Below are 13,287 nucleotides of genomic sequence, written 5' to 3'. Positions count from 1 at the left end.
CGTAAACAGAGCCACTACATCAAAACTGACCATAATATCATCCTCACTAAGGCGTAGATGGTTGATTCTGCTGATAAATTCTGCTGGGTTTTTTATATGATGTTTGCAGTGTCCCACTTGTCGAGCGAGGAGCTTGGCCAGGTACTTTGTCAGCTTGTATGTTGGAGAACCTATTGTGGACACAATAAGGGGCAATGGCGTCCCATCCTTGTGTATCTTTGGTAAACCATAAGCAGTAGGTGGTCTAGGCGCCTGTGGGAGAAGATTCTTAACCTCACTGTCTTCCACTAAAGATCGCTTAAGAAGTTCTGATGTTTTTCTTACTATTCTTCATGTCAGGTCGTGTGGGAGCTTCCAATAAGTATCTTCATTCAGTAGTGCACAGATCTTCATATCATAGTCCTCAAACTCCATAATTATGCCAAATTACAACCATAGCTCGAATAGAATTCTCTGACCTACTTTATTAGAATTTTTAAATGGATGGATTTCTTTACTCTACCATCTCAGGAATTTTTGTGTGTTTCATTGTACAAAATAATGTTCAGATTCCAGGTTCCTGGGTGTCACTCAATTCATTAAAACCGTACTAGTTTTTGGATATTCCAGTGCTGGAATGCACAAGGAGGATGAAGGGTGGGGGTGGGGGTGGGGGGGGGGGGGGGGAATATTTTACAGAACACTGTGGTCAGAGCTGAAAACATATGCGCATATAAAGGCAGTATGACTGGCACTGGGAAGGAACTCAGTTATAAATGGTAATGTACTGGTCTGAATATGACTCAAACTCTATTATTTAATCTGCAGGTTGGTTTAAACATCAGAGTGCTTTATTAGGCATGGCTCTACTAGGGATAGTTATGCCCTTGCCTTCCACTGACCTACTGAACTGACTCTCTCAGTTATAAGGGAGCATACTGTTTAAAAGGGATTATGAATCCTGGTGTAACTTTGCATTTGCACATATTCAAATTATTGCCTCAGGTGAAAGAAGCAACAAGTGACAGAAAAAAATCCTAACACCAACTGAAAATTGAGCACTGGTACTTTGTGCTAGGAGCCTGGCAATTACTAAGCCATCAGACCTATTGTTCAGAGTTCATGTTAAATTACAGGTCCATCTATAACTGGCTGGGTAAGCCTGTTCAATGGTCAGAGGTAAGCAAGGGCACAGCAGATTGAACAGGACCATGTTCAGTGAAGCACTGTTGTGTTCAACCAAAGTTTTGGTTGAGGATTTTCACTGTATCTGCATACAATTCATTCATGAATCTGCACCTCTTACTTTGGCTAAGAACTTCACATTTTTTAAAAAAATTTTCTTCTACACTGCTGGAAAACAGATTTTAAAAAATGAAGGGTTTATAGCAATATACAGTATCATACAAATATCCTTAATATGACACTGAAATTTCCTGAATGAGGTACAAATAAGGAAGGAGTAAAAGTACTCACTAACTGTATAACTAAAATGTTGAGACATTGACAACTACTTAAACAAGATTAAAGTTATTACTAAGCTTTCAGACAATGTCCTTTCTTTGAGCTGAGAGACAAACAAAGTACCCCCCCCCCCCCCCCCCCCACACACACACACACAGGGTTACACTGATACTGCATCCCAACCGTAATGAGGGGTTACTTACATGCCTGTTGACTTCTCAATGCCTCATCTACGCAATGAGATGTTACATTTACTCCCATTATCCTCCCTACTTACTAACAGGTTCATTTCATGGAGATAATATCACAGAGTCACAACACAACTACATGGAAAAACATGTTTCAGTTATGAAAAGCTGTATGTGAAATCAAGGGAGAACTTTACCACATTCTAATTTTAAAAGAGGGAATAGAAAGTAATTAGATATTATTATCAGGCCTCAATCATACTTTAATCACTTCCAGCCCACAGGCATTACACATGCAGCTTCCTAGAGCTCTCCAAACAAATTGGAACACCACACATTTGACACACATATCTTGTTTCCCTCTTCATGCAAGGAGAGCAAAAGGCATGTTTCTTAATTTTTCAAACGATTCTTTCTGTGTTTGAGGCTCATCTTGTGGTCTATTGCTAGTCTCTTCATGAAGATTAATTTCATCATTACTTCTATCTTTGGATAAGTTTGATGTAACACATGGAATTCACACTACATGTGACGTAAACTAAAATGTACCAGAGGCTATCTTCTTTTTCTGTTGAACACATTTCAGTTATGAAAAGTTATATGTGAAATCACGGGAAAACTTTACCACATTCTAATTTCAAAAGATGGAGTAGAAAGCAATTAGATATTACTATCAGGCCTCAATCATACGTTAATCACTTTCAGCCTACTTTATGAATTAGTTGCATATCTTTGGTTGAAACAGTACACACCACCTTTTGTCTTGTTATACAAGATGGTGATCTCTGGTTTTCCTGAGCCAGGATCACAGTTTACTGGATGGTGCAGAGAAGAGACTAGTATTGCTGCTTTGAACTTTTCTGGCACAAAGGAAACCAGTGTCATGTATTCAGTAAAATCATAAACAGTTGTCTTCATCTCTCAATATTATTTTCAGACTAATGATGTATGTGAGAACTTTTTTTGAAAGTTCATTGATTAGTTCTAGTACAAGCTGTCAGCTGTAGCATTTCTCTGTGTGTTATCAGTGTTTCCATCAACAGAAGAACAGCCTTTGTGGGAACAATGCAACCTTTCTCATGGTCTGAAAGGGTGCAATCATTGGTGCCTTTTGTGGAATAACTGTATGCATTATACACATAATTTGTATGTGCATCAAACAAGCACCGAATTTTCAAGCCATATTTTGTTGGCTTGTCTGGCGTATACGAGGGTTGGAACAAGTGGCAACTATTTATTCACAACCGATAAAAAAGAGTTACATGTTTGCACCTGTTACTGTCCTTCAAAATGTCACCAGCATTGTGTAGACACCATTGCCAGCGATGCGGAAGGCGTTGTATATCGTTAGCAGAGCCTGTTCTGTTGATGGTGTGAATGGAGCGGTCTACTGCCTGTCGAATATCTGTAAAAGTTCTGAAGTGAATGCCACGAAGTGGTTCCTTCATCTTTGGAATCAAATCAAAGTCACAAGGGCGTAAGTCCAGGGAGTATGGTGGATGGTACAGTACTTCCCAGTCCCATCGACCAAAGAGAGCACCCACAGCTTACACTGGATGCGCCTGCGCATTGTCGATAAAATGATGGGTGGGTTGCGCAGAAAGTGTCGCCGCTTCTTTCCCAAGGCTTGGTGACAATGTTGTACTGTACGACCTCGGGCACATTCAATCTTGATCCAACTCCGTTATTCCTGTTTCGAAAACATAGTGACACCGTTACGTTAGACTTCTCGCTCACAAGTGACTGTGTTTCCCTCGATTGAGCGCACACTGATGACATGGGACAGGTGAGTCCATTTGCTCACAGGTAAGGTAGATATGTCAACAATATGTGCTACCAGCAGCAATAGTAGATTCCATTGCATAGTGCCTCCACAGCAGTGTTGCCACTATTTAAGTTCCAACCCTCATACATTCTAAACTCACACCTTCCATGGAAATGTAGAAGCATTTCATCGACACACACTGTTGCACCTATTTTCAATGAAATACAGACAAAAATTTGAATTGCAGCTGCTTGTCTCCTTTCTTTCCTATTGATCATCTGGATTGTCAATCTGTAATGCAGATAATAAAAACAAAAATCTTTCTTTACTAACAGTGCACCTGAAAACGTCTCTGCTGCTCCATCAGTTGCAAACAAACTATAAGCCAATCCATTCCCTGATTTGAAAATGGCTGAGTACATGAATAGTTCAATTAATGTCATCAGTTCAATAATATCAACATCTTGTAGATACGATAAGCAATTATCAGTTTATTGTGCTCTAAGCTTACATATTTCCAGATCTATTGCTGAAATGTTTATCTAGAGTATCTTGGGTACAGAGCAGATCCCGTATCTCCAAAACAGCAGGGTTTTCTTGGAGACTTTTCGTCATCTATCAAGTAGCTGCAAGACAGAAGCTGCAGTTTTCCCTGTCAAAAACATCTGTTCTTATCACAGAAGAAACCTCCCCTATTGTTAGGTAGTTAGTTGCATGTTCCATAGATCATTTGAACAGTTCTTTTATCAAAATGATGTGAATGAAGTCAGCTTACAGGTTATGTGTTAACATTATCATCATCATCAGCCAATTTAATCATTAAATGATGTGGCCTCTTGAAGTCATGGATTCAGGTAGGCTTTCAGCAGCCCTCTCCAACTGGAACAGTCTTGGGCAGTTAACTGCCAGGTGCTACCAGCGATCTTCTTCATATCTTTGTCCCATCGGTTAGGTGGTCTTCTTCTAGGCATCCGATGCTCTCTTGGACTCCACTCCAGTACTAACTTCGTCCATCTGCCATCTTTTCTTCTCATGATGTGGCCAGCTCTTCAAGGAGCCTACTGTCTCTCAGATGTCCTGAACCTTCGTCACAGACCAGATGTCATCTGCCCTTTTCCTATCCTTTCTTGTATAGCCCAGCACTGATCTTCCCCTTGCTCTCTGTGCTGTCGTAAGTTTCCCTTTTGTAAATGAGTTCAGTGTCCATGTCTCACAACCATACATCAGCACAGGAAGAATGCATTGATCAAATACTGATTTCTTCATATATACTGGCATTTTTGATCTGAATACTGTTCCTCCTAAATGCTTGCCAGCCATGCTTGATGCGCCGATAGATTTCTGGCCTTACATCTCCTTTCACATTTATAATCTGGCCAAGGTAGATATATTCACTGGCCTCTTCTAATGGACTGTCCTTGAATTTCAGATCTTCAGCTGGGACCCATTTGTTGGACATTACTTTTGTTTTGGAAAGGTTCATGTTCAAGCCAACAAACTGACATTTCGATGCAAGATCTGTAACTAAGTTTTAGAGCTCTGCAAATTCATTGACCAGTAAGGCAAAATCATCAGAAAATCTAAAGTTGGTAAGCCTTCTTCTATTAATTCTAATTCCCTTACCTTCCCAGCTCAGCTTTGACATAGCCATTTCCAGTACAGCCTAGAACAGTTTTGGGGAGATGGGGTTGCCTTGCTTGACACCCCTCTTGATGTGGAACTCTTGAGTTGATTCGCCAATATTAACATAAGTTGAAGAAGTTTCGTAGATATTGCTGAGCACTTCAATGTACGCTGCTCCCACTCCTCGCTTACTCAAAGCTTGGAGGAAAGCTATATGGCTAACAGTGTCAAAAGCCTTTTCAAAATCAACAAAGGCAATGCAGAGAGGCAGTTGGTATTCATTTGCTCTGCTTATCACTTCAATAACAATCAGAGTGTGGTCAGTAGTGCTAAAATTGCTTCGGAATCCTGCTTATTCTATAGGTTGGGCAGAGTCTAGGGTGGAACTAATTCGATTTAACAGGATCTTTGTGAAAATTTTGTGCAAAATTGAGAGCAAGCTGATAGGACGATAGTTTTTGATATTGTGAATACTTCCTTTCTTGTGTATCAATATAATCTTTGCCTTGTTCCATGATAGTGGAACTGAAGCACAGTGCAGGTAGGAAGTAAATACTTTCGCCAAATGATTTAGTGTTACCTCTCCTGCCAGTTTCAGGATGTCAACACTGAGCTCATCATCATCTGTCACTGTTCCCTTCTTCATGCCATCTAGAGCACACTTGACTTCCAATAGGAGTATATCTGGAACCCTACATAAATCATTTAATTTAGATACACTCAAATTTTCCCTTGGTTTGCTATATAAATTGCTATAAAAGTCTCTGATGAACTTCAAAACCTCCTCCTTTTCTGTGATTCGACTGTCATTTCCATCAAGTGCGATAATCTGCTTTTTAATGAACAAATTATTTTTTACTCCCACTCATACTACTGCATTTAAAAACTAAGAAGTAGGGTTCGTCCACAGAATACAGGGATTTGTCAGAAGAAATGATTTTAGGAATGCTTTAAAACCCACTTTGGTATCTGTCAAACGTTTTACGTTATTGGGCAAATGATCAAAGATTTTTGCTGCTGCATATTAAAACTTCTTTCTGAACAATTGACAGCTTAATTATGGGTGATAAAGGTCATTTTTTCAATTAATGTTTTACGTGTGGACATCACTATCATTCTCAAAATGTGATGGATTATTTGTGATGGATTTCATTAGCAAATATGTTTATTATGATGGCTAAGTTAAAATACCTAACTCCCTGAAAAAGTACCTTCATGACAATCATGGGTGAACATGACATATTACTCTTACTGCTTCCTTTTGAGCAATCAATACTTTCTTTCTGGTGATGAGTTACCCCAGAAAATTATCAAATAAGACATCAGTGGTCACATCTTCAACACTTTCTGTTTCCTACTCCAAATTAGTGTCACGATCGCTAAATATCTCAAAATCAGGTTCTTATCGCTGTCGCAAATTCTTCATCTGAGAATTCCCTGTCATTTTTGAACAGCCACATCTGCCTTGTGTAAAATATGTTGTGTAGAAGGCTCAGCTTTCCCCACCATGGAAAAATGGTAAAACTGAACCAAAATGAAACATGCAAAGACTATGGTATACCTGTGACCTGTGAGACCTCTCCAGGGAGCGCAGGGGGAGGGGGGGAGGGGACTATAGGAAGGTACACAGAAGAGTTCACTTTGCTTTGTATGGGTATATGAAATATTACAAGATTTAAAAAAAAAAAAATCAAGTGTTCTGAGAGACAGTTCATCTTCAGACTTTTTCATTCTTTCTAAACATTTTGACCCCATAAGAAGTTACCCAATTGATTATTATCAGCAAACATGCTGCAAATTAGTTACATATGCAGTAATCCAATCTTTTAAATGGCATATTTGAGATAGCTCTTTGAAATTCAAAAGAAAGTTGGACTGGGGCTTAACACAAACTGGGATTGAAAGAGGATAGTGAAGGAAATAGGTCATTCCTTTTCAAAGGAACCATCCCAGCATTCACATGAAGCAATTTAGGGAAATCACAGAAAACCTAAATCTGAATAGCTGGATGGAGGTTAAAAACACTGTCCTCCCAAATACTAGTCCAGTGTCGTACAACTGTGCCAAGTCGCTGAATTTCTGGTATTGAATATGAAACTGTTTGGCTCACTATTTGTTTCACATGTTCTTTCCCTTTTTAGCTCTGGCTGACTGCTTCAACAAATTTGACTAACATTAAGTTACTTGCCACTAATGTAACAGTCAAAGACCACCATGTGATTTCATTATCTTTTCATGCTGCTAGTAGAAAACTAGGAGACAAATACTGTCCAGAGTTACACTCATTTTTTGTTTTCTACCACTGCGGTTTCTAGTCCCATGAGTTATTTATTTACACAGTATACTTCATGTGTAGTCTGTTAAGATTTATTGCATGCTGACATGCACTCATTCTTACTTTGGTAACACTGGTGGCGGTTTCCAGGAGGTACACTGGACTATTATCTTTCTTGAATAAGATCAGTGAATGGGGTAGAGCCATTCCTGTTCTGATAACCGTCCTGCTGTCGTTAGATACCGTATTTACTCGAATCTAAGCCGCACTTTTTTTCCGGTTTTTGTAATCCAAAAAACCGCTTGCGGCTTAGAATCGAGTGCAAAGTAAGCGGAAGTTCTGAAAAATGTTGGTAGGTGCCGCCACAACTAAATTCTGCTGTCGAATATATGTAGCGCTACACAGGCATGCTTTGCAGTCACAAAGATAAATACTGGTGCCAAAACCTCTGCGTCAGTAAACAAAAAAAAAAAAAAAAAAAAAAAACACGTGGAAGACGAGCTTTTTTCTCTCCCCCGAGTTTCGACCACTGTATTTTCATACATTATCCAACGAAGTAAATACAAATTCCGTATTGTTCATCTTCGAACGTAGCAGCATTTTGATGTATTATGAAAATGCAACTGGGAAGACTGTTTGGGATGTTTGTCAATATGGCCAACTCTACGTTCTGAATTTTTTCCTACCTGTGAGAAGACGCGGTTGTTAATAGGAACTTTTATGAATTGTGAATTACATGCAGTATTCTCTTCACCATACGAATAATACAAATATAAATATTTTGCCATGTATTCTTTCATGTTTGCTGCTATATCATTTAAATCCTGTCTGCCTAATAAACTACGAAACTAGAGTGAGACAACAGTAAACATGAAACAATATACATATCATGTCATGTTTATATTCGTATTATCCTTATGCCTAATAGCGATACAGTCAGAAATGAAGCACGGTAATTGACTAGATTTTTAAATCTAATATGACTAATTTCTGTGCAGAATGTAATGTACTAAAGAGGCATGTGCAAAGATTTTCAAACGGAGAAAAATTTTTGCCATACTCACGTTCAGAACATCTTCTATCATACGCAGTCTATTATTTGGTTCTTGTTGATCATTATCAAAGAAAGCAGCAGTGTAAGTAACAACAAATAGCAGTCTTTTGCCATTGTTTAGCTAATGAGACGATTCCTCTTCTTCTTCTTCTTTTTTTTTTTAATTGTAAGCGTGGTAGCATGCACAAAAGCAAGCCATGCTGCGAGCGGTGACAAGCGTAAACACTCATTATCAGAATGCGACAAACAATGCATGACACAGTACAGTAATGCATTTTCAGCTTAGAGTGACATAAACACCTAAAACAAAGAGAACGGCACTTATCAGATCAAAGAAAAAAAGGAATCAATTCAAACCAGATGAGGCACGTGAAAAAGGAAAGGTACCTGTATAAATACGGACGGAGCGCCTGACACATAGCAATGGCTACCTGGTAAAGCTTAACTGCTAAGCTTATGACTCGAACCAAACCACTATTGCTGTATTGTCATTCATTCGACCTAAATTGTGTCTCTTATTAGAATGGACAAACTTTGTTTTGATTTCGAGGTGCGGCCTAAAACTTTTCTCTCTCCTTGAATTTCGAGTCTCAAATTTCAGGTGCAGCTTAGATTTGAGTGCAGCTTAGATTCGAGTAAATACGGTAACCTGGCGATGTATGAATCATCTGCATGTGACATTCGTTTGCTAATTTTAACAACTGGCAATAGTCCCTATTGATGATGACTGGGAAAATTTCTAAGGGACAGTCAAATAAAATGAGACACCTGGAAAACAAGTAAGTAAATTGTTTATTATTTCAAAATTATTCACATTAACTGTTGACACATTTATTCCACTGTGAGATAAGATGGTAAATGCCTTCACTGAAAAATATTTTCAGTAGCCAATGGAACCATAATAGACCCAGGAGTGCACCTCTTCACCTGAAGCAAATCGACAGCCACAAATGTCTTTCTTGAGAGATCCAAAAATATGAAAACTGCACAGAGACAGATTAAGGCTGTACGAAGCTGTGTAAGAGCTTCCCAGCAAAACTTCAGCAGCAATGTTGAAACAGCCTTGGCAGCAAAATAATTACCCACATGTTGCCAAGTTTGTTTCGATTGTGCTGCAGAAGTTTTGCTGGGAAGCCTTTCACATGCTCCATATAGTCCCTATCTCTCCCCATGCAATTTCCATATTTTTAGAGAGAGATTCATCACCATCAATTTACATGCCTTGGTACAATCATTGGTCTGTAGACAACCCCAAAATTTTTTCCATGGATGCACTGATCCTCTTGACTCACAGAGGAATAAATGCATTAACAGTTATGGTGATTACTTTTGAAATAATAAATAGTTTACTTACTTTTTTCATCTGTCTCAATTGAATATGACTCTCCCTTATGTGAATGTGTAATGAAAATTATAATACTTAGCATGCACAAACTTGTTCTGTCAGCATATATATTTCAGATCATACAGATAACCTGTGACACTAATTACTGTTTTATTTTTATTAATATGGAAAAAATTCCAGTTATGAGTATGCAACCACTTTGCACTTCAAATACTTTGGTCTAGATCACTTATGAAAGTTTACTTCCACATGACACGTTTGAACTACTCCCATCACTGGATTTTGAAAAAAAAGGGAGAAGTAATGTGCACAGAATACCAACTGAGATAAGATGTAGTTTCCCAGCCACTAGAACATAAAACTATTAAAAACAATGCTGTGTTAATGAATGTCTAATGGATTATAACAAAGACCTAACTAACTGCACAACTTTGTAGCTTCTACAAGGTAAACAATAAAATCTGTGAGAGGATGCTCACAAGAGCATTTTTGGAATGCGCGTAAGTGTATCATGATCCAGCAACACTGCAGTAGCAATGAATAATTTCTTTAAGAACTTGCATCTGACGTTGTCCAACTGCATAAGAAAAGGCACTACTGTTGATGGATTTTCACTAATGTGCTACTAATCTGAACAATAAAGGGAACAGTAATAAACACAGTACAGGAGACTGAACTGAGGCTGATGCTGAGTTACGAGTGTTCATGAAGGCATAAATACCAAGAGCTGCTCCCCAGGTTATGCATCTGCACAGCAGCAACCATTAGTTGCAAATCTGGCTTTGGAATAATTGTCTAGCAGTTGCAAGGGATTATGGCATAATTAATGCTTCCTAAATACAGAAACTTGAGACCTTTACACAATATGCCACACTCTGCCAATGCATGAGGCTACTCAGTTGTGGAGAGACGGTGTGTGTGAGAAGAAATGTTACTGGAAGTATTTCAGGTATTTCATTTGAAAAACTTTGTCTAGAATGCCTACTGCAAGTAGTATCTAACCAGTCAATGAACAAAGCACTTTGCAACTCCTGTAAACCCACAAAATAAGATTCTGTAACATGTATAAAATAACATGACTGACAAATCCTAGCTTGTGATGGAAGGAAGTTCCTATCCAACAGCCCTCCCTTAACTACATTCTGATTGATAGAATGTGGCAACATTGGCTTAGTGTGTAGAATCAGAAAACAATGCTTTATCATGCTCGCACTTAGTTATTCTGACTGCACCAACTGTACATACCACACTATTATAAATACATGCATACAGATAACAATTCAATAACTGGAGCTAGCCATACAATTGTACAAAAAACGTTGTATATCTCAAATAGGAACATTAACTGGATCCACATACGATGCCTGACATAACACAGACTATGAAATTGCATCACGAGAGAGTGGTTTTAGCAGAATTAGGAATTCTGAAGCATCTGGTAACTCTTGAAAATCTGCTGGTATTTTCAAAGTTAAATTAAACAGTTACGTTAGGTCCAAATATACTCCTCTTGCAAACAGGAGTCTCCATCCCATTCTTCATATTACCCACTGATGTCTGCCAATGTTTATGTGGTGACAGCAAATGATGAAAATATTTTAAAAAAGAATGAAAATTTTGCTAGCTTTTGGATGAATCATTTAACAAGCTAGGGCACACAAACATATGCCTGTCAAGGAAAGAATCTTCTAGTATTTGGTTAATGGTCTCCATTACTCTTAAATTATTTACATTCTGCCAGAACTTTCCTTATCCTCTTTATACTTGCTAGTGGCTCTCTTCTGTCCTAAACCTTGTGTCATCCGATCTTTGTTACCATCTCATAACTTATATCTGCTGTATGTCTCTTGAATTGTCCATCCATATCTCTCCCTATGTTTTCCTTCTCATTTTTGCTACATACATGCATTGCAAGCCCCTACCTGTGTGATCACGTGGGACATTTGTTCCACTCATAGCACCGGTCGTGGACACTTTGACTGTAGTGCACACCATCCTATGAACAACCCAATAGCTGGATCACAGTTTAACATTATCAAAGCAACAAATTACTCTCACACACTGCTCCTATCATAATCTTAGATCTATTCTTTTTTTTTGCCCCATGCACAATGTTAGCTAATGTATGATCGAATACCCGCACATCACAGAACTATCCTCCAGCCCTCAGCACAATTTCTTCTTGTCTTATCATACTCCAAACCTGTGCCTTGTTATACGTCGTTCCCTTCATAACAATCCAAAATATTAATTTGTCCGTGTTCGTGTCTCCGTGTCCGTGTGTGTGTGTGTGTGTGTGTGTGTGTGTGTGTGTTTTCCCCCTGGCCATCTCAAATGAAATCTTCATCTACATCTACATCTACATTTATACTCCGCAAGCCACCCAATGGTGTGTGGTGGAGGGCACTTTACGTGCCACTGTCATTACCTCCCTTTCCTGTTCCAGTCGCGTATGGTTCGCGGGAAGAACGACTGTCTGAAAGCCTCCGTGCGCGCTCTAATCTCTCTAATTTTACATTCGTGATCTCCTCGGGAGGTATAAGTAGGGGGAAGCAATATATTCGATACCTCATCCAGAAACGCACCCTCTCGAAACCTGGACAGCAAGCTACACCGCGATGCAGAGCGCCTCTCTTGCAGAGTCTGCCACTTGAGTTTATTAAACATCTCCGTAACGCTATCACGGTTACCAAATAACCCTGTGACGAAACGCGCCGCTCTTCTTTGGATCTTCTCTATCTCCTCCGTCAGACCGATCTGGTATGGATCCCACACTGATGAGCAATACTCAAGTATAGGTCGAACAAGTGTTTTGTAAGCCACCTCCTTTGTTGATGGACTACATTTTCTAAGCACTCTCCCAATGAATCTCAACCTGGTACCCGCCTTACCAACAATTAATTTTATACGATCATTCCACTTCAAATCGTTCCGCACGCATACTCCCAGATATTTTACAGAAGTAACTGCTACCAGTGTTTGTTCCGCTATCATATAATCATACAATAAAGGATCCTTCTTTCTATGTATTTGCAATACATTACATTTGTCTATGTTAAGGGTCAGTTGCCACTCCCTGCACCAAGTGCCTATCCGCTGCAGATCTTCCTGCATTTCGCTACAATTTTCTAATGCTGCAACTTCTCTGTATACTACAGCATCATCCGCGAAAAGCCGCATGGAAATCTTGCTCCATCTACCTGCATCAGTTCAGATAGTATCACTATTCTTAGGTAAAACCCAGGCCCGCATCACATTCATTAAATGCTGCATAGGCCTTGTTGCTATCAAACACTAACTCTCTCAACATTCTTCCAACTCCAAATTAACAACCTCGTTCCTCATTCATCTAGCCAATTACATCCTCAACACAACTACTTCTCCTTTGAGGGGAAGATACATAAACAAATCCGCTGCAAGGCTATGGGCATCCACATGGCACCCTCCTATGCCAATATGTTTACAAGTCATGTACAGGAAATCTTCCTAACCTCCCAAAACCCAAACCAATTGTCTGGCTCAGGTTCAGTGATGATATCTTCATGATTTGGACACAGGGCCCTGACAATATATACTCATTTCTCCACAGCCTCA

The 13,287-nt window shown here is 39.2% G+C and overlaps 1 protein-coding gene across 3 annotated transcripts in view; it reads right to left on the bottom strand.

The window, feature by feature from the left end:
• Positions 1–13,287, bottom strand: part of LOC126470398 (transcriptional adapter 1-like) — a 178,391-nt gene that overhangs the window by 26,612 nt on the left and 138,492 nt on the right. The window lies entirely within an intron of this gene.

This window comes from Schistocerca serialis, chromosome 3 (genome assembly GCF_023864345.2).
Source record: "Schistocerca serialis cubense isolate TAMUIC-IGC-003099 chromosome 3, iqSchSeri2.2, whole genome shotgun sequence".
NCBI classification, from domain to species: Eukaryota; Metazoa; Arthropoda; class Insecta; order Orthoptera; family Acrididae; genus Schistocerca; species Schistocerca serialis.
The sequence above is the reverse complement of the archived record's forward strand: the minus strand, read 5'-3'. Positions and strand labels throughout refer to the sequence as shown.